Source organism: Triticum dicoccoides, chromosome 2B, assembly GCF_002162155.2.
Source record: "Triticum dicoccoides isolate Atlit2015 ecotype Zavitan chromosome 2B, WEW_v2.0, whole genome shotgun sequence".
Classification (NCBI taxonomy): Eukaryota; Viridiplantae; Streptophyta; class Magnoliopsida; order Poales; family Poaceae; genus Triticum; species Triticum dicoccoides.
Genome location: NC_041383.1, coordinates 116,133,707 through 116,152,407, shown reverse-complemented (window position 1 = coordinate 116,152,407; position 18,701 = coordinate 116,133,707). Strand labels below are relative to the sequence as shown.

Here is an 18,701-nt window from a genome sequence, read left to right as displayed (position 1 = left end):
CGCTAGAGACGAATGAGTTCATGGGTGGATGCTAAGGAAGTATAGACGTGGGCTTGGGTATAACTCAAGACGACTCGACATTGTTTCAATATTATTGTGTAGGTTGATGGTTTGGCGCTTTTGTGTCGCCTTGATGTAAAAAGAGAGAAATTCTAATATTGATAGTTTGGCTGGTACATCATCCTTTTCTTTTCTTTTGGATGTCCGTGAATTCCGACCTGCTCAATGGGGAAACAAATGCTCAATTTAGTGACCTCACCTCAAATTCTCAAATTTGGTGTTAAACTAAAACAATGTATTATTTATCTTCCTCATAGTTATGTACACTCTGACATCTTACATGTTGTAAAAGTCGTGTTTCATTGATGAAATAGAACAGGGTGGCGAGGCTCCTATATTTCAAGAAATAAAATCTTATGGTTCTATTGTAAATTGATGCTACCACGCAAGTGGTGGATCCCTATATGCAATACCAGTCTATGTAGTAATACTGGTTAAATTAACTCCCGAACGTCTAGTACCTGGCTCCTCCTCCCAAACGCTTTATCTACCACTGGTCGTGTAGCATGTACTCCTGCCACGTCACGGAGTATCTTGACGCACTGGTCCCCTGCCACGCCACGTTTCTCGTACTCTCGGTACGTGTCGCCCCGAACGAGTGGAGACTGCATCGGCACCTTATCCTTTCCCTGCAGGCTCGTCTGCTTCTTCCCAATCCTTCATTTCTAATCACTTAATCAGAGGAGAGTGAGGCGATCTGGCTGGGCTGCTCTTCTTCGGGGACGTCGCCGTTTACTTGCCCGCGCCAACGGCCAGCTACTCGCCGGGATTCGCCGTGTGCCCATGTACAGCCGCCTTCCAGAAGCCATCCGAGGGGCGGCCCGCAACGCTCGCGCGGAGGTCCCGACTTAGGAGGTGGACGAGGCTGTGTGGCTCGCGGCTGAGCTGCTCTTAGCCTGGGTCGCCATCGTCTCCGTGCGCCACGCTGACAGGAAGCTGGTCGCCGAGTTCCCGGGCATTCGCCGCGCACCCAGGTACTCCGACGCCTCCCCAGTAGCTGTCCGAGCGGCGGACCGCGACGCTCGCGCGAGTGTCCAATGGCTCCGGTGGTCTGATGAGCGTGGCTGCCGGCCATGGCCGTGGTCGTGTGCCACTGCCTCTCCCGCTGCCGCTGGAATGACGGAGGCTCGCGGCCAAGATCCGGGGAGAAGGAGCTCCGTGACGGCGAGCTCCTCTAGGAGCAGGGCGACCACGTACTCCAAGAGCACGACGATGACGACAAGCTTGAGGCTCCTTCGGGCAACCTTAACAAGGAGGAGGGTGGCAGCTGGATGAGGGTTAAAATCACGCCGGAGTCACCGTGTTGTCCTCTGACGACACAGCCGGCGCCCCATGATCTTCAGCACGGTGGCGGCGCGGCGGCTGGACCTCCCTGCCAGCCTGCCCGGCCAAACTCCACAAGCTGCAGCTCACGGATCCAATCCAAGAAACGTCCTGCCAGCTAGTGCCATGGTTCCCCCACGGAAGGGGCAGGTGAATTACTTGCTATTACTTAGAAATTCTTTCTCCTTTCTTCATTCTCCTATTACAGAAGCTACACCATATGGTTGTTTGATGATCTGTTAATTCTTCGTGGCAATGTGGTTCGTCAATAGCCATTAGTGGTACATGCACGTGTGTTGAGTTTAATTTCAGTTATAGTTTTTTGTGTGTGGGTAATTTCAGTTATAGTTTGACTTAGTGGTCACTTGCTTTGTCGGTCTTTGCCCATGGAGTTTGGAATGCTTATATGATTTCTATTCAAAAAGTTTCCGAAATAGGAGGAACTTGGCAGCCATGCCATTTGGTGACCTTCAGACAAGGTGTTGTTCCATGCATTGTGCTTATCTTGCCAAGAACAAAAGAAGTGCTTACTCTCCGTCATGTTAGAATTTCTGATTCAGTAAACAAGTGGTCATGTATCAGGAGGAATGAGGAAGACGGATAGGAGGAGTTTGGTGCCAATTCTATAGGCGTAGAGGATTTTCCTTTGGACTATTATTAGGGCTGTTTGTAGTTATTAATAGAATTATTAAGGTAGATAAAGGAGGACCATTGGATTATAACGGATGGCAGATTCTGCCTTCTACAACACCTGTACAACAGAGGAGCCGAGCCCAATTTTCAGACCCCCCCAGCCCTGACGTGGTCTCTCCCTTACCCATGTTGCAGCAACTGTGCTGTAGGCTGTAGCATTGCCGACGATGTTGAACTTGATGGGTATGTGCTGCTCACTGGCGACTTGAGCGTACGAGGCAGGTTTGTTGTGTCCGGGGACCGCCTCGTCGACGACGCAGGAGGGTGGTGCTCGAGGAATCACGCAAGTTTCTTTTCACAAAGCGTGTGCTCGAGATGGAGGATGGCATCGTTTCATACCTCATCGTTTTATGCGAGCATTGGATTGAAGTTGTTCATGAGCTTCCTTCACCAATTAGACCGATGCTATGTAATTACTGGAGCTCTGAAGCTATAGTTATGGGATCCAATCTTTTTAGACCCTTGACATCACATACCTCACATGATGTGTTAATGTTGTTCTATATATACCTGGCATAGCATTTTAACCATGCTATAAAACTAAATTTACCATGCTACAAAGTAAACTTGCCATGTTAGTTCACATAATGAATCCTTTGTGCAGGGAGTTCTAGCGAAGCTTTATACAAGGAGCTATGGCATGCTTGGGCTAGGCCGTTGATCACAGTGCCTCACCAAGGTGAAAGTTTACTACTTTTCGCATGTTTATATTGGAACATGCATGTTTATATTAGAACAGGTATGTCTCGCCGTCATTGGTGTTTGCTCTTCTTGATGCCCCATAACCAATGAATGAATTTGCTACACAACACAAACAATAGCTATTTGTGTTATGGGACACTGCTTTGTTCTTGTGTTAAAAAATGACAATATGACTTTGTTTATGCGGAATAATCATCCAGGTATTTAAAGTTCATCCACGTACATATTTAGAACTTGATATTCTCTAGTGTGGTCATGTATTAGTTGAAAAATGAATATCCATCAGAGGGTACCACCTTACATACAGTGTTCCAGCCTTACAGGCCTCACCAGAAGTCCCTTTGCCAAGCTTCACTGTGATGACTAACTTACTACTTGACAAATATCTTTGCTAACTGATAAAAGCAACAACGTAGGTACATAAACTCATTTTTCACATGTTATGACAAACTGATTTCTTCCAGCTGACAAAAAACCTAGAAAACAGAGTACTAATACATAGAGACGGTATAATTGTTAAGGTTACTTTACGAATTAATTTGGGAATAGACTGAACATATCAGGATATACATGAGTTGACTGCAAAGAAAAGAAATCATCATCTACTAATACTGTACTAAATGAACATTATCCATTCACATCTCCAGTATTGTACTATTATACATGACAGAGAATGACTAACAGTACTCGTTCTTCTCTTAAAGCTGCCAAGAAAATACAGTCAGTAGAAAAGTTAGAAGGATTTTGAGCACTAAACTCCAGTTATCAATACACTGGACTGTCTACCGATCTCCAACCGGTTAATTTAAGAATCATCACCTTTACCAATAAGGGGGCAATTGTCTGTAAGATGTGATTTGCTTGCATGCATTTCATAGATAAATATGTGCATAAAAGTTAGGACTTGCCTACATACCTGGATATTTACATTCACATAGACAATATATCTTCAATTCACATGTAGGACACAAGAATGTATAGTCACAAACTCACAATTCCATGGCAGCAAAAATATTCAATAATCTGTGAACTCCATAAACAATGATATTATAGATCTCTTGTTTTGTTGATATATTGACATATAGAAGGAGATGTAGTCTACAGGAGAGAAGCAACCATCAATGGTGTTAGTGTCACCTCTCCATAGTACCATCGGTCCAAAGGCACTCAAGTAAAAAATCAAAACACAAAAGCGACAAATGGCACTGGGAGTTTGGAGCCCGCCCATCTGATTTAGACGATCTGGGAAAGAGCAATGATTTTGCCCTCTTGTGGATTTAAAATACAATTAGAAAAGTTCACTGAACTGATGAATGGGTGTTTTAAGCTCACCCAACTTCCTTAGTTTTGAAAATGAACAAATCCCTCTCAAAACATAATTTAATACATCATATCTGTGCAGAAATTGCCAATTCAATTTTCTGGTACGCAATAGTTAAAATGTAGGAACTTCTAGTACAACATATATATACGCAGGAGTATATATATCAAAAAGTATGGTTAGAGTTCTTTTGTTATTAAAATGCTCCCTCTTGTGAGTTTAATAGCAGTTTAGGATAAAATCCTGGATCGCTACACCAGTCACTAAAGTTGAGCGTTGGAGGGCTTCAAAGATCCAGTTGATGGTGTTAAACCGATGATGCACAGTCAGCTTCCTCGTCAGGACAAAGCTTACACGCAGCCCACGCCAATTGGGCTGATCAGAAAGTCAAAAGGAATCGAAACCCACCCTATTAGACTTCCTACACACAAGCACTGACACTTCAAACACACACACACGCGCCACCTGTATTATAGGTGTGCTAATGCCTATAGTGCCAGAACAAATCATACTCCTATGCACATCACAACAGACATGGGTCGGGGTGTCACAAGGCCACATGATTTTCATAGGAAAGACTTCTGGTCATGTGTCATCTAAAAGTATATGCATGCAAGGACCTTTTCTCTCTTGATCTTGGGAACATCTACCTGCCTGGAAAGATGCTAGAAGCATGATGCACACCAGCGGCAAAGTATTTTTTCCCCCTAAGAAGCTACTCCCTCCGTTCCAAAATAGATGACTCAACTTTATACTAAAGTTAGTATAAAGTTGAGTCATTTATTTTGGAACGAAGGGAGTACATAGAAAGAGCAGTGAGCCAGTGATCCTCACCTAGCTAGTGCGTGCGCGCGCCCACACACACATCAAGCCAACACACCATACACGCAGCAGCAGTACGCAAGCAACAAACACGCATGTGGCGCAGAGAGCCAGAGACACAACCAATAAAGCGTGGAGGAGACACAACCAATAAAGCGTGGAGCAGACGGTCACGCTTGCCGTCGAGCCACTCACACTAAAAGGGATCAAAGAGTAGGACATTTCTATTCGTAAACCTTCTCATCATAGGGAGTAATTATCAAACTGAGAAACAAAAGGAAAAGAAAAGCAAGAAGTTCCCTTCCTCCATCCGTTTTTTATTTTCTTTAACTTATATACATCAGACCAACACACAAGCACTTTATAAAAACATAATTCCCAATTTAAGAACACGGTTGAATATTAGAGCACCACATACTACTCTTCGCAAAGTAAAACCGGGCAAGCCAAGTCATGATTATGCTATTAGTCAGTAGGTACATTACACAGCTTGTTCACGCGAAGAACATCTGCTATTAGTTTCTTATAGCCACACTTCATGTTTCTATTTTCTAAATAAAAAGTGATCTCACTACGGTAAAAAATAAACACATATATAGCCGACAGAATTACCCTGCAAAACTATCAGCAAGGTAGTAGCAAAATATTATACTATCCTAATCATGTTACTAAATTACAATTGACCGACTCTAGTCTAGGTTTTAAATTTGAAAAGGGAGAACAACTCACCATGCTGTTTGATTTCTTCTTGGACTCATGTTTCCTATCACCAGTCCCCTTCATGCCGCCCGAATCCTCATTGATCTCTGCAAATCTTTAAAGGAAAGCATCCAAATAAGCAATATGTATATACTCCCTCCGTCCCAAAATAAGTGACTCAACTTTGTACTAACAAAGTAGAAAAATCAAATTAAGAAAAGCTATCTAATTGATGGAAGGAACTTCATTTTATAATGTAATTCACTCTATCAGGCAAACTGTGATGTTTTGGCATCCACGGTCAAAACATCAACATAAAATTCAAATATTTAGACATGACAATAGCAGAGTTTTTCTCAATCATTCATGTGGGACAAAATACATAGAATGTAACAGTAGCACTTCTTTCTCATGTACTCATGTTGGACAGAACAAATATTAGATGCTGAAAATCATGTTACACATGAAGCCAAATAAGCATTTCTGCATAAACCAAAAGGATAAACTCACCCTGGGGTAGACTGCAATCATCTGATAACCACATCAATCCTGTATAATCTATTCAAACAGATTCACAGGTCAAAATATGACAAATAGCATCCATCGTGTAGCTTTGTTAAGGGTATTGTTTGATGCCGGGCTGCAAAGCATAAACACTTGTTACTACATTTAAATCTATGCTGCTAAAAAAGATAAGTAAGTGGTAAGAATTATGAAAATATATAACACCCTTTCCAAGGATTCCAAAAACTAAAAAGAAAAGGATGCCCAGTATGGGCTCTTCTATATGTGCACTTTATATTTCCTATATGAAAAGGAATAAGAGATGAAACCTAGCAAGCAGTCAAGCGAACCTGACGGTACTGGTCTCTTGCCATCGAGGTCAATGCACTTGATTTGGCCTTGCGTGCTACTTCCTTCACGCTGCAAGGCTTTCTTACTCTTGCCGTCCTCTCCTCTCCCTCGAATGCAGTGTACATACACCATAGGAAAATGTAAGGAACTGAACATATGACATATCCTTCATCAATTCTTAATAAAAAACTAAAAGTTCAGTTTTTCTCATTGGCTCATAAGCCTTCTCTTCAATCCTTTCTTCTCACAGAGAGTTTTCCTCTCCCTCCAGTGCAAGGAACAACAAGTGCATACACCATAGAGAGAATGTTAGCAACTGAACATATGCCATGTCCTTCATCAATTCTTACAAAAAACTGAACTGAAAATGAAGCTCTTCTCATTGGCTCATAGCCTTCTTTCAATCCTTGCTTCTCACACAGTGTTTCTAGATTCACAAATAACCAAATAAGGAGGCAACCAACAACATATAGTAGCACATATTAGCAGCACAAGTAGAGTCAGGCCAAGCAGCAGCCAAGCTTGGCAGCAGCAGAACCAACAACAAACACATATACCAACACAAATCAAAGGGAGGTGGGGCGCTTGACCAGAATCAGACTCTTCTCACCCTCTCTTTCTTCTCCTCCTCTTCCGAGGCTGCACCGTCGTCGGCCAGCATGTCAATGTCAATCTTGTCGATGAGCTCGCCTTTGGTGCGACGCCGGTAGCGGCCGGGACGGTTGGGGCCCCATCCCTAGGCGAGCGCCCGGGCCCAGCTCTCAAGCCGGGCGTGGTCCAGCAGCCTGACGGCGGGTTCGTCGATGGCCACGCTGCCGAGGGCCGCAAGGAACTCGTGGGGAACGAAGGCGAGGCCGGTGTTGGCCCTTGTGAGGGCGTCGGCGTCGTGGGCGGCGAGGAAGGGGTTGACGGTGGTGGCAGGAAGAGGAGACGAGGGGGAATTCTGGGAGGGGGAGTGGAGGCGCGCGGGTGGCGGCCCTTGGTCTTGGCCCAGACCAGCTCCCCAGCGGCTAGGGTCTGGGGCCGGGGCTCGGGATCCTCGGTCGCCACCCTCCCCTGCTCCTTGCAATGGTGGCGGCATGGGAGAGAGAGAGGAGGACGAGGAGGAGTAGGCGAGGTGGCGGCGCGAAGATCTGCGCCCGATCCAGAATCATGGCGTGCGGCGCGTGATGCCGGTGACCTGCGCCCGACTCGGCTGGAACGAGAACTGCCGCCCCCACTGCTGCACCTCGAGCGCCGGGGAGATAAGGCAGCGTCGGCCGCCGCGTGCCAAGAAGAGGATGGAGCCGGCGGCGCGGCGGGAGGGAAGGAAGGGATCGTGGGAGGGGAGAGCATGGGAGAGAAGGCACGGGATATTTTTCACCCCGGTCAATCCAGGTTTTCATCGCTGCTCTCGCTCCTAGAAACCCATCTCCACCACGAGGAAGCAAAAAACCAGCTGATTCCTAGACCCCCACAGTTAACAAGGCCCACACGTCATTTACCTATTGTACTAGTCATGTATGTACAAAACAATCGACGGTTTACCAGGCGCCAGCAGCCAGAAAAAAACTGTAGCAGCTCGATCGGGTGGACCACGACGTCGCGCGCGAGCGATGCCGCTAGAATGGCGGGTACTCTAGCAGGCTTTATATGTTCAATTTGTCCCCATGCATACAGTTCTTTGCACCACACATGTGCGTCAGAAAGAAAGACATATTGTTCTATCTACTGTCATTCTCGCAATTCTCCGGGGCAAAGTAGAGTGCTCTCTGGTTGAGGTCAAAGGTGAAGCGCGTGTCCACCTGCTGCGCGGCGCCAAGAACCGTCATCTTCTCATTCGGAAAGATGAGGAAGCAGGCATGCTGGGCTCCGTGGTGCATTTTGGTCACAAACAGTAGCTCCCACTTGATCGTAAGCTTGGCACCACCGCTCAGGTGGAGCGTGATGCTTGGGAGCTTCTGGTAGATCCCATGTATAGACACGATGAAGCAGAGGTGGGAGCCTGGCACCCGGTATCCGGCACGGCGCACCCCGAGGCGATGTTGTAGGTCTGCGACGACCGCGGCCTCGAGGATGTCGTACGCCGCACGGATCATCCTGGTCTCGGGTGTCCTGACGTCGATGATGGCGCCGCCGCGGTGGCTCGGCGGGTCGCGCATGAACATGGCATGGTTGATTCTCGTGAGCCTCTGTCCGTTCAAGCTAACACCGTCCAAGCCGATGTAATACAGGTGTAGGCTGTGGTATTGCAACAGCGTGCTCTGGGCGTGTGCGTGGTTGGGGACGTCGCTGCCGAACCTGAGGAAGCCATGCTTGGCGCTATGCTGGCCATGGTAGAAGAGGCAGTAAGAGAACTTTGAGCTGTCCACTTGGCGCCCAACAAGCTGGTTCCTGAACGAGGTCTGGTGTTTGTTCAAGCTCATGGCACCAGCAACTCAGCTGCGGTGTGCGCGCACCCGAATATGAGTCCCTCCACGCTCTTATGACCGGTGCCGGCGTCGCCAAAGGTGAACACGTCGCTGGCCAGGTACCCGTGCGCGGCAGCGAGCGAAGTGGTGGCGTAGAAGCTGCACTTGTCACGACCGTGGCTAATGTAGGGGGGCTTGCAGTAGATGCTCATTGGCCTGACAAACGCATACTTTGGGGAGAGGGCAGCGTCGAAGATTGGGCCCTCCTGCTGCTCCTCCGGGGTGCAAGGCTTACACCGGATCCATGTGAGGTTGCCCACGAAGTCCAGCGCGAGCTTATAGAAGTGCTGGCCTCTACCACTGCCGACTCCAACGACGACACTGATCATCGGCCAACCGGCAGGGGCTACCTCGGGTCGTATGTTCATGGGGTTCACATCACCCTCAGGCAGCAAGAGCTCCCCGATTTCACCGGTTGTGTGGTTGAGCTTGTGGTAGCTGGACACAAGAGGCAGGCTGAATCCGATATTGCGGGTGGCTGAAGTGAGGTTGGCAGGAGTTAGCAAAGCAAGGAGGAAACATAGCATGGAAGCAGATAAATGAGACATGGCTAATGACTTATGATTGCAAGTCGTACAGGGGGAGCAGGGATGGATCACTTCCTTGGAGGTCCTACCTTAAATAGACTCCTACACTCCAATTTAATGTGTCAAATTGTGTATGGAAGGAGCAGTTTGATACTTTTCCGCAAATGAGAGTATCTAAATTGGATGTGTTGCGTCCAATTTTTGATGCCTAAGCTACTACACTCCAATTAATGTGTAATTGTGTACTCGTACATAAATGAGATACATCATACTCGGGTGTAAGAATGTTGAAAATGGATGTACTGCATTTATGTTCCTTATTAGAAGTAATGAGAGTGTGATCTCTCAAAATAGAAGCCTACTACACTCCAATTAATATGTCAAACTAGTAGACTGCCCGTGCGTTGCCACGGGCTTTTTAATTTTTTTATTAGTTGCATGTCAATTTTTATTTATATATAAAAGATAGCCAATAACAAACGAAAAAATAATTTTAATCTACTTCGCATGCAATGTATTTTGATAAAAGAAATTAATTCTACCCTATACACATAAATATAATCATATCCTGATGAACAAAATAAAGGTGGTACCCAAGCATTGACCTCTTTATTGTGCGTTGCATTACAAATGATAAAAACACTTGAATGTTTTTTTTAATTTATGCTTAAGATCGATTGTCTCGGGAAATCATGTGCATTGCTATTATCCATTAATAAAAATTAACACATGGATGATTGTGTTCCTTTTAAACAAATGTTCCAAGATGTTACAACCAGAAACTTAATTGTAATGTGCAATTGGCTGGCAAACTATTACAAATGAATTTAGGCACTTGAAACCCCATTTAGAAACTACGGTAGCAAAACACATCTTCTAGAACTTGCTACTCCTACCTATCTTGGGAGAGGTAGATACATCAATCTTTGATAACATTTATTGATTAAAAAATTTTATAATAATTTTTCAGTTTCGTTAGAATTTTTTAACTTCAGATTTGGTGTATCCGCTCAAACTGAATTTCACATAAGACTCAAAAGGAAATGTGTGTGTTGTACTATGAACTATGACATAAAAGGGAAGCGAGCAACTCCCATTCAAATACAAACTGGAGAAAAAAAACCTAATATACATACATTCAAATGTAAGGGAGAAAGGGTGAATGGCATGCATCATCAATTGTAAATAACAAGGCTAGAACTTTCCTAGAGAATATTGCTCACAACTCACAAGTTTATCATGTATTAACACAAAAGTCGAATAATTCATGGTAGGATTGAGGAGAAGGAGGTCTATAATATTAGTCATACCGATTCTTCATTATTCTGTTAGCAACTAAGAGAGATAGATAGAGAGAGAGAGAGAGAGAGAGAGAGAGAGAGAGAGAGAGAGAGAGAGAGAGAGAGAGAGAATCGGATCCCCAAATTGTCTCCATATGTCCATATGTCTAGACTATCCGAAAACCCAAACCATATGTGAGGAGGAAATGGGGTCACGACATCTCCAGGCCGCACGCCAGATCAGGCCAGATCACACATCACATCAGAAAAAACAGTTTTCTAAAATATTTCAAGGCATCCCGAAGATATTTGTGTTATAAGTTGATACGAGCTTAAATGCTTAAAGCTACCAGCATGCTTCTCCATTTTGTGCGAGTCCAGCTAACGAGAAATTCTTCATTAATACCCACAATCGCTCGAGATAGCCAATAGAAGGTTAAAGTCAGTAAATATTGTACAAAATTATAATTTTAGTTGAGTTGAAAGACTTAAATTTAAAAACATCAAATATAAGCAGGGTTATTTCATACTGTTATATTAGTGGGCACCAATAACCTCCTTTTCAGCATCATAATATGTAATCAAAAATGCTATTAACAATTTTGGGGTAACTTTAGACTACTTATGAATATAAATAATACGATTAATTAACAAACATTGGATTGTAACATACGTGAAAAACACTTCTATGTTTCAAGGAAACATATGGTGTGAGTATTGTCTGAAAGCTTTCTGGAGAAATAAGGATAGAGTGCTGTTAAATTCAAGGAAATAGAATGACTCTCCTTACACAAATTCTAGGTTCACCACTGTTAGATGTATAAAAGGGGAAAACACGCTATGAATAAGAGAAACAATAAATAAAGATAAATAGGTGTTAAGTTCACCACACTCTTATTTGCTTACAGGAGAAACAAACGAATTCCCTCCAGTTATTCAAAAAACCCTATGTGGTTGAGCGTGCGTTGCTACGGGCTTTTTAATATTAAATAATGGAGTGGCAACTCTGAGAGAAGCTGTGGAAGGGATCAATTTTGAGAGAATAATGGAGTGGATGCCCGTGCGTTTGCTACGGGCTTTTTAATATTAAACTAATCCTAGATAAATTTATGGTGTGGATGAGACATATCAGACAGCGCCCATCACATTCAAACACAAAGCGCCGAGGTAAATTTACATTGCACATTTACTTCAATTGGTCAACATGTTTCAGTTGACTCCAAGAATGCCTCCGGCCGTTGATGGGCGTACCCAAGTAGGGTTACGCTAATGGAAATATTTTGATTAGAAATCAATGGAAACTTTTTAGAAAATAATGCCTAGCTTGGAGCCTTGGACTTACAAAGCCAGAGACATGGTTTACGTCCATGGGTGAGGAAGGGAATCGTAGGAAAAGTTGGATACACTTATATTAGTATTTCAAGCTTGCCCAATACATAGTGTTCCTGATCTTTTGGATATTTCACGCCAAGTCTCTTACTGAACACAACATGCCTCTCGCAATCTAAGAGGCTTCTTTGGTTTTGGGTAGTTCAACAAGAGGTATTGCTTCCACATGTTGTTTCCCAGTTGAAGCCCTCTTCTTCTGACTGTCCTAGACAGGGGCAACAATTTGTTGAGAGATAAGAATAAATGCTAGTAGTAAATAGTACAAAATCGTAGTTAACCCAACAAGTTTCTTGCTAGAATTTCAGATCACAAAAACAGGAAAATTCATGTTGTGTGGTTACAGTGGCAGTACACATAGAAGTGGCTCCATTCTGAAGCATCTGCCCAATACGGGGGCAAGATGTGAAGTCACATCAATATACTTGCAAATATAGACAGAGCTCAGACTTCATATCTTTGCTATCGGCCAGAGCTTCAGCTCCGAACCCTAAGTTAATATTCGCATCTTCTCAGTAACAATGCAGGTATGCCCAACTTCTGCGATCACGTCACACAAGGATCATGGACTGATTATAGGTCGTGATTACATCGGCACAAGAGCAAGCATACACATGCCAAAAGACAGAATATGCGCTGACTGAATAACCTGCACGGAAGGCATTAGCACTGCAGCAATGTCCCTAAAATATACACACCAAAAATGTAGCAAACATCCTGACAATTAGAATATATTGCCATTCATCCAGGACATTTTCTGATCAGTAAAGTTTCATGGTTATCAATCTTTTTAAGCATATATACAATCTCAAACATCGATTTTGGAGTGCTCCTCTTTGTAAACAATGGTAATTACTTGGAAAGTACTGTAGTACTGTACTGATGAATGTACAAGTATTGTACTTTTTTTAAGGGAAGTACAAGTAGTCTACTGAACCTTGCACTTTGCGGCAACTGTTTTGAGACAAATCCCATCTCCGAATGGTGTGCACAATATACTGCTCTGATCTCATCTGAAATATCTCATTGCAGATCTCTAAGCATTCTAAAGTTAGTGTTGCATACAAAAATGATTATAGAACATACTAAGTTGAGTTAAATCTTTTTAAGCACACCTTTGTGAGCTAGAAGTTTTCATAATTTTAGCACTTGTGATGAAAGTCTTGTAAAACAGAATGACAAAGACACTTCAGTATATATTACCAATGAAACTCAGTTATCAACAAAACTGAGCTAACTAATTTAAATGGGCAAAAATGGATTTGATTGTGGTAACCGGTTAGATCACAAGGTAATAGTGTCTCCCATGCTTGAGGCCGGTGCGGGCACGTTGGACCTGGCGAAGAACTGGATCCATCGGTGTGATTTATGCGGCCATATCCATCTGCAAGGGAGAACGACGAGATGGTCAACGAAGAAGCATTAGAGCAACAAAAGCCTCCTGGACCTTTGATTCTGTGGAGGGCAGGTAAAGTAAAATTATGTTCCAAAATTATTTGATAACAAGTTAAGTTTGAATGTGAAACTTGATGTTACAACAGTACGAAAAATAACTATGAAATGTTGAGGATCATCTCCCTCCAGAAATGTCATCAATTAAGAATGCTAAAAAGATCATCACAAATACAGATACATAAGTGTATGACACTTGGTCCAGCCTACCTGAAGGCCTTATCTGTGGCTATAAAGGGATGATTGTAGGGGCACTTATACAAAGACAATGTCCTCCTCAAAGTGCACGGCCAATGCGGAATCTGCTGCCTTCGGTCTGTCCTAATTTTGCCATGCACCCCATGTCTGATTATCCACAGGAGGTCTGACAAATAATAAATCAGCTAGACCATGAAACAGAAGTACAATAAATTTACAAGGAAGGTAATTTTCTATTATTGGCTAAACATCTGATAATTGATTAAACCAACACCAACAACTACTTTCTCGCGCATCTATTGCCAAAATCGCAGCTTCTCTTATAGATCATAGCAATAAATTTAACTAAAATATAAGGCAATAATTTGGTTGACTGAACCACACACTTACCATAGTATAAAATTCGTTGTAGCCACCTACTCCACATGTGTGTTTGTGTGTGTGTGTATGTGTGTGTGTGTGTGTGTGTGTCGCTATCTCTAAATCAAATAAACCTCCAAGTATGTAATTCATGAGCGCAAAACATAAATTATAATTCAGTAACTTATAAATTAATCAAATAGAGGGATTCTAATCATAATATTTTACATACATATAAATCAAACAAATCATCTAAAGGAGATTACTTTCCAGTAGTCAGGGGCCGCAAAATGCAGCCATGGCACACCTATTATACATGTGCATTCACCTTTAAGAGTGACTAATCGGTAACCACTAAAAGGGACAAGGAAATAAACAAAATACTCATATTAATATTAAGAGGTGAATGAAACATATCATTTTTTAGGCTACTGAGTTTCCTTGAGGACCCCTAGCAAGAATCAGTGCAAGATTGCTGGCCACTAAAAAAGTAGGTACACAACAGCCAAGTAGAGACCGAAAAGTATGAAAACACCTAGCAGAAGTCATGCAACCTTCAACCATGATAAAAGAACACCCTTTCACTAAGACCGCATTTAATTGACTAAAATTATTGATGATAGCTAGGTCTTACCATAAGCGATCTGCTGTCAAATGTTTTGCGCTCTTATATTGCGTCTCTAGAGAGTCATTTCTACAAAAAGTGACATTACAGATAGCCCTGCAAGTGATGCACCAACAGGTAGCCAAAGGATAAACCTACACCCGCGAGGGCACCTTGGGTGCTAGCTATTCTTGCTTCATAAAAGGTAATGGTTTCAAGAATCGAGTGAATGGATCGTCCAAGGCTGAGAGCATTTTCTTTGCTGCAGCATCTGAAATAAAATATGGGATAATAAAATTCAATCACACATCATAGCCACTGTAAAAACACAACATCTCTCAGTTTTGCACATTATATATCTAAGTGGTTCGTTATGTTTCTAACAGAATTTTAGATTCAACCAGAGCAAGTAGAAGACATATAACTGCATTTGATCCAATTATCAAATTCATTTGTATTTTTTAAAATATGAAGACTTGCAAAAGTGTGAGCCGTTGAGGCATCTGATAAATTATATGCTTCATTATATGATAAATTTAGTGAGCTTTTGCATGAATCACCGTGATTCTACCTACCATTCTTATAGTAATGTGATTTCCTCGTTGCGTTGAACTCACACCTCATGTAGACATTAGGGTCGAGGAATGTGTAGAAACGAATTATCAGTTACAATCATGTGCCTTGTAATTCCTACGACAACTATCTGATTTGCAAGAGAATAGTTTCTCCTCAGATCACACAACTCCTGCATAATAAGAGAAACATATGTATCAATCTTAAAGTCGATGACCTGAAGCAAATTAGTGGCAGCAGTGTAAATGAGTTTTGATCAAGGAATATATGTATATATACTTGAAGCAAAGAAACACAAATATATTCAGTATAAGGGTTTAGCTATCACCTCATTAATTTGACCTCACTTCTTTGGTGCTAATGCACATGTTTCTGCCAACAAGTTTTGTGAGGTGAATGTGTTGAGATCAACAAGTTTTAGTGCCATAGATAACCATTAATGGCCAACGATCTGGTGCAAAAACAACTCAACAAAATGTGCAGATCAGACTTCTATGTAGAAATTATTAAGAGGGCTATTACTATGTACTACCAGTGTATTGTGAAAAAAATGTTCAGATCATTTTACCTTTAAGGCTGCTGTAATCTGCTGTGAACTCTGATAGTTTCGAATATAGTTCAGGTAGGCGTAAGCCCGTCGTAGTTCCCTGTCAAGAAAAAAAGTGTATTGGCCATGGAATCTTATCAAAACTGTAAACTAAAACACACACCACTGAGGAAATAAATATTTAAGAAAAAAAGTATCTTCGTCAATACAGTTGTCACTGAAAAGTAGTTCCCAAGTATAAGTGATGGCCAAGTATAAGTGATGGCCAAGGCTTATTTATTTACAACGGGCCATCATATTGACAAGTAGGGGAAAACATAAATCAAGTCTACCGACTCTGTATTCAGAAAATATCAGATATAGCCTGCTCTTATGGATTTGGAGTATCCCATATTAAGTTCAAACGCCATTTGCTAAAGGACACTTTGCAGATCTGAAGATTTCAATACTGTGGGAATATTGTGTTGCATAACTGGCCATCTAATTATTCGGAAATCTATAATTATAGAAGAACAATAGATCAACATTTTGTATGAGGATTTGCCATGTTTTTCCCTGAGTAGAGATGACACCAAAAGCTCGGCTACTTGTTAATACCTCAAAGGAATTGGCCGAACCTGCAAACGAAATAGTATTAATCATCTATGAATTTACAGTATACTTCTTTATTACTACAGGGAGGTAGAAGTGCCCTACGTTATAGATATGTATGAATTTAGGGAAGCTTACAACTGATGCAGTTCAGTGAAGCTGCCATTTCCAACTAAAGTATAGATGTTATAGAACATATACCTGTTCCTATTGCATGTAATTCCTGGAATTTCTTAAAGATGCAATATCAAAATTTAGTCTAATGCCTGGGTCACCCTCCGTCCACAGCAGCACAGACCAAAAGGGAGTGAGAAGCAACCCTTATTCATCCCCCTTCATGCCATTCAAAGGGAACCATATCGATCAGCAAAGGGCCAATTAGTCAGCACTGAAACAGAATAAATATTCACCAGGCAATAAAACGCGGAATTATCAGTTATGATGGTGGGTTTTGTAGCTTCACTAAACAGGGCATTGTGTTGTTATGACACTGACCTTATCTTTACAATAGAACATGTTCTAAAAAAATAGTTCAATCTTCATGTAACTTCATAATTGTGTATGATCTATTAAATTTTGCTAATTAAACGTGATATTCACTATTTAATTGTGTATGAAAAGCAGTTGATTTCTAACCTTTTTGGGTGTAAAAAATCAGTTCATGTGAATGGCCAGATAAACCTGTAGCAAAGACGGTCGGGGACTCAGGTATTAAGCAAGATGTTCTGCAGTACGTAGTAATTATTCAGTTACCATTTCTGTGAATGCATAGAAGATATGTTGCAGGTCAAACACGAAACAAAGCATGATCAACCAAGGTCAAAACTAGCATCTTCCATGAAATGAATTAATCCATATCTGCAGTCAAATACAACTGCCAGTCAGTTAAGAAAAGCTACAGTCCATTCAAGCTGAAAAATAATAAAATTCGTAAACCCCACTTCTTTGAGCTTGAGAACTCTAATTGAGGGCAAGAACCAAATCAGTTAATTAGTAACTACACGTGTCAGTGTCAAAACCGGCGGATCTCGGGTAGGGGGTCCCGAACTGTGCGTCTAGGCGGATGGTAACAGGAGACAAGGGACACGATGTTTTTACCCAGGTTCGGGCCCTCTCGATGGAGGTAAAACCCTACTCCTGCTTGATTGATATTGATGATATGGGTAGTACAAGAGTGGATCTACCACGAGATCAAGGAGGCTAAACCCTAGAAGCTAGCCTATGGTATGATTGTTGTTCGTCCTACGGACTAAAACCCTCCGGTTTATATAAACACCGGAGAGGGCTAGGGTTACACAGAGTTGGTTACAATGGTAGGAGATCTACATATCCGTATTGCCAAGCTTGCCTTCCACGCCAAGGAAAGTCCCATCCGGACACGGGACGAAGTCTTCAATCTTGTATCTTCATAGTCTTGGAGTCCGGCCAATGATGATAGTTCGGCTATCCGTACACCCCCTAGTCCAGGACTCCCTCAGTAGCCCCTGAACCAGGCTTCAATGACGACGAGTCCGGTGCGCATATTGTCTTCGGCATTGCAAGGCAGATTCCTCCTCCGAATAATTTATAGAAGATTTCGAACACCAGGACAGTGTCTGGCTCTGTAAAATAAATTCCACATACCACCGTAGAGAGAATACTATTTACACAAGTTCAATCTGCTGACGCAATTCGCGATATGACGTCACACCACGGCCAAGCCTTTACTCGAATCATTTTTATTGTTCCACCTCAGCGCGTTTAGCGAAGCGGTTTCCTTGGCACGTCTTGTCAAAGCAGAGATCGTGTCCCCTTATTCCGGGATCCTCATCAATACGGACGTGGGTAACCCAACCGCGCCATTGATTGTGGCGCTTGGGAGATAAGCGAGTTTTACCAAGCTGGTGGGGACGCGTAGTTTCGTCCGCCCATATATAAGGGGATAAGGATCCACCTTTTTTACCCACGCCTTCTTCCTCCTTAGCTTATCCATCTCTGCACACTCGAGCTCCAGCGCCCAAGTCCGCACATCTCACCTCAACCTTCTCCAACCATGTCCGGAGCGGGAGGCAAGTGGATGGCCTCCTCCATCACGGAGGGGCACATCAAGAAGCTGCGCAAGGCCGGATATTTGTCCAGCGATATCGCGCACCGGCTCCCCGACGAGGGGCAGCTCATGCCCACCCCCGGGCCCCATGAGAGGGTGGTATTCCTTTCCTATTTCCTCCGCGAACTGGGCTTCCCACTCCACCCCTTTGTCCGGGGGATCATGTTCTACT

At 42.9% G+C, this 18,701-nt stretch overlaps 3 long non-coding RNA genes and 1 pseudogene across 4 annotated transcripts; 1 reads left to right on the top strand and 3 right to left on the bottom strand.

Moving 5' to 3' along the window:
* The first annotated feature begins 728 nt into the window (after window positions 1-728).
* LOC119362478 lies at window positions 729-17,406 on the top strand. Its single transcript, XR_005173418.1, has 3 exons — window positions 729-1,533; window positions 2,681-2,755; window positions 16,732-17,406. It is a non-coding gene; the product is annotated as an uncharacterized LOC119362478 (long non-coding RNA).
* Window positions 8,127-9,473, bottom strand: LOC119362476 (annotated as a pseudogene).
* On the bottom strand, window positions 12,346-15,127 carry LOC119362479. Its single transcript, XR_005173419.1, has 3 exons — window positions 14,763-15,127; window positions 13,781-13,934; window positions 12,346-13,502 (listed from the first exon to the last, which is right to left on the bottom strand). It is a non-coding gene; the product is annotated as an uncharacterized LOC119362479 (long non-coding RNA).
* On the bottom strand, window positions 15,232-16,777 carry LOC119362480. Of its 2 annotated transcripts, XR_005173420.1 has the most exons (4): window positions 16,645-16,777; window positions 16,450-16,469; window positions 15,874-15,952; window positions 15,275-15,477 (listed from the first exon to the last, which is right to left on the bottom strand). It is a non-coding gene; the product is annotated as an uncharacterized LOC119362480 (long non-coding RNA). The 2 variants fall into 2 exon arrangements; XR_005173421.1 differs by adding an exon at window positions 15,634-15,756 and having other exon boundaries at window positions 15,232-15,477; window positions 15,874-16,658.
* Window positions 17,407-18,701: the final 1,295 nt, after the last annotated feature.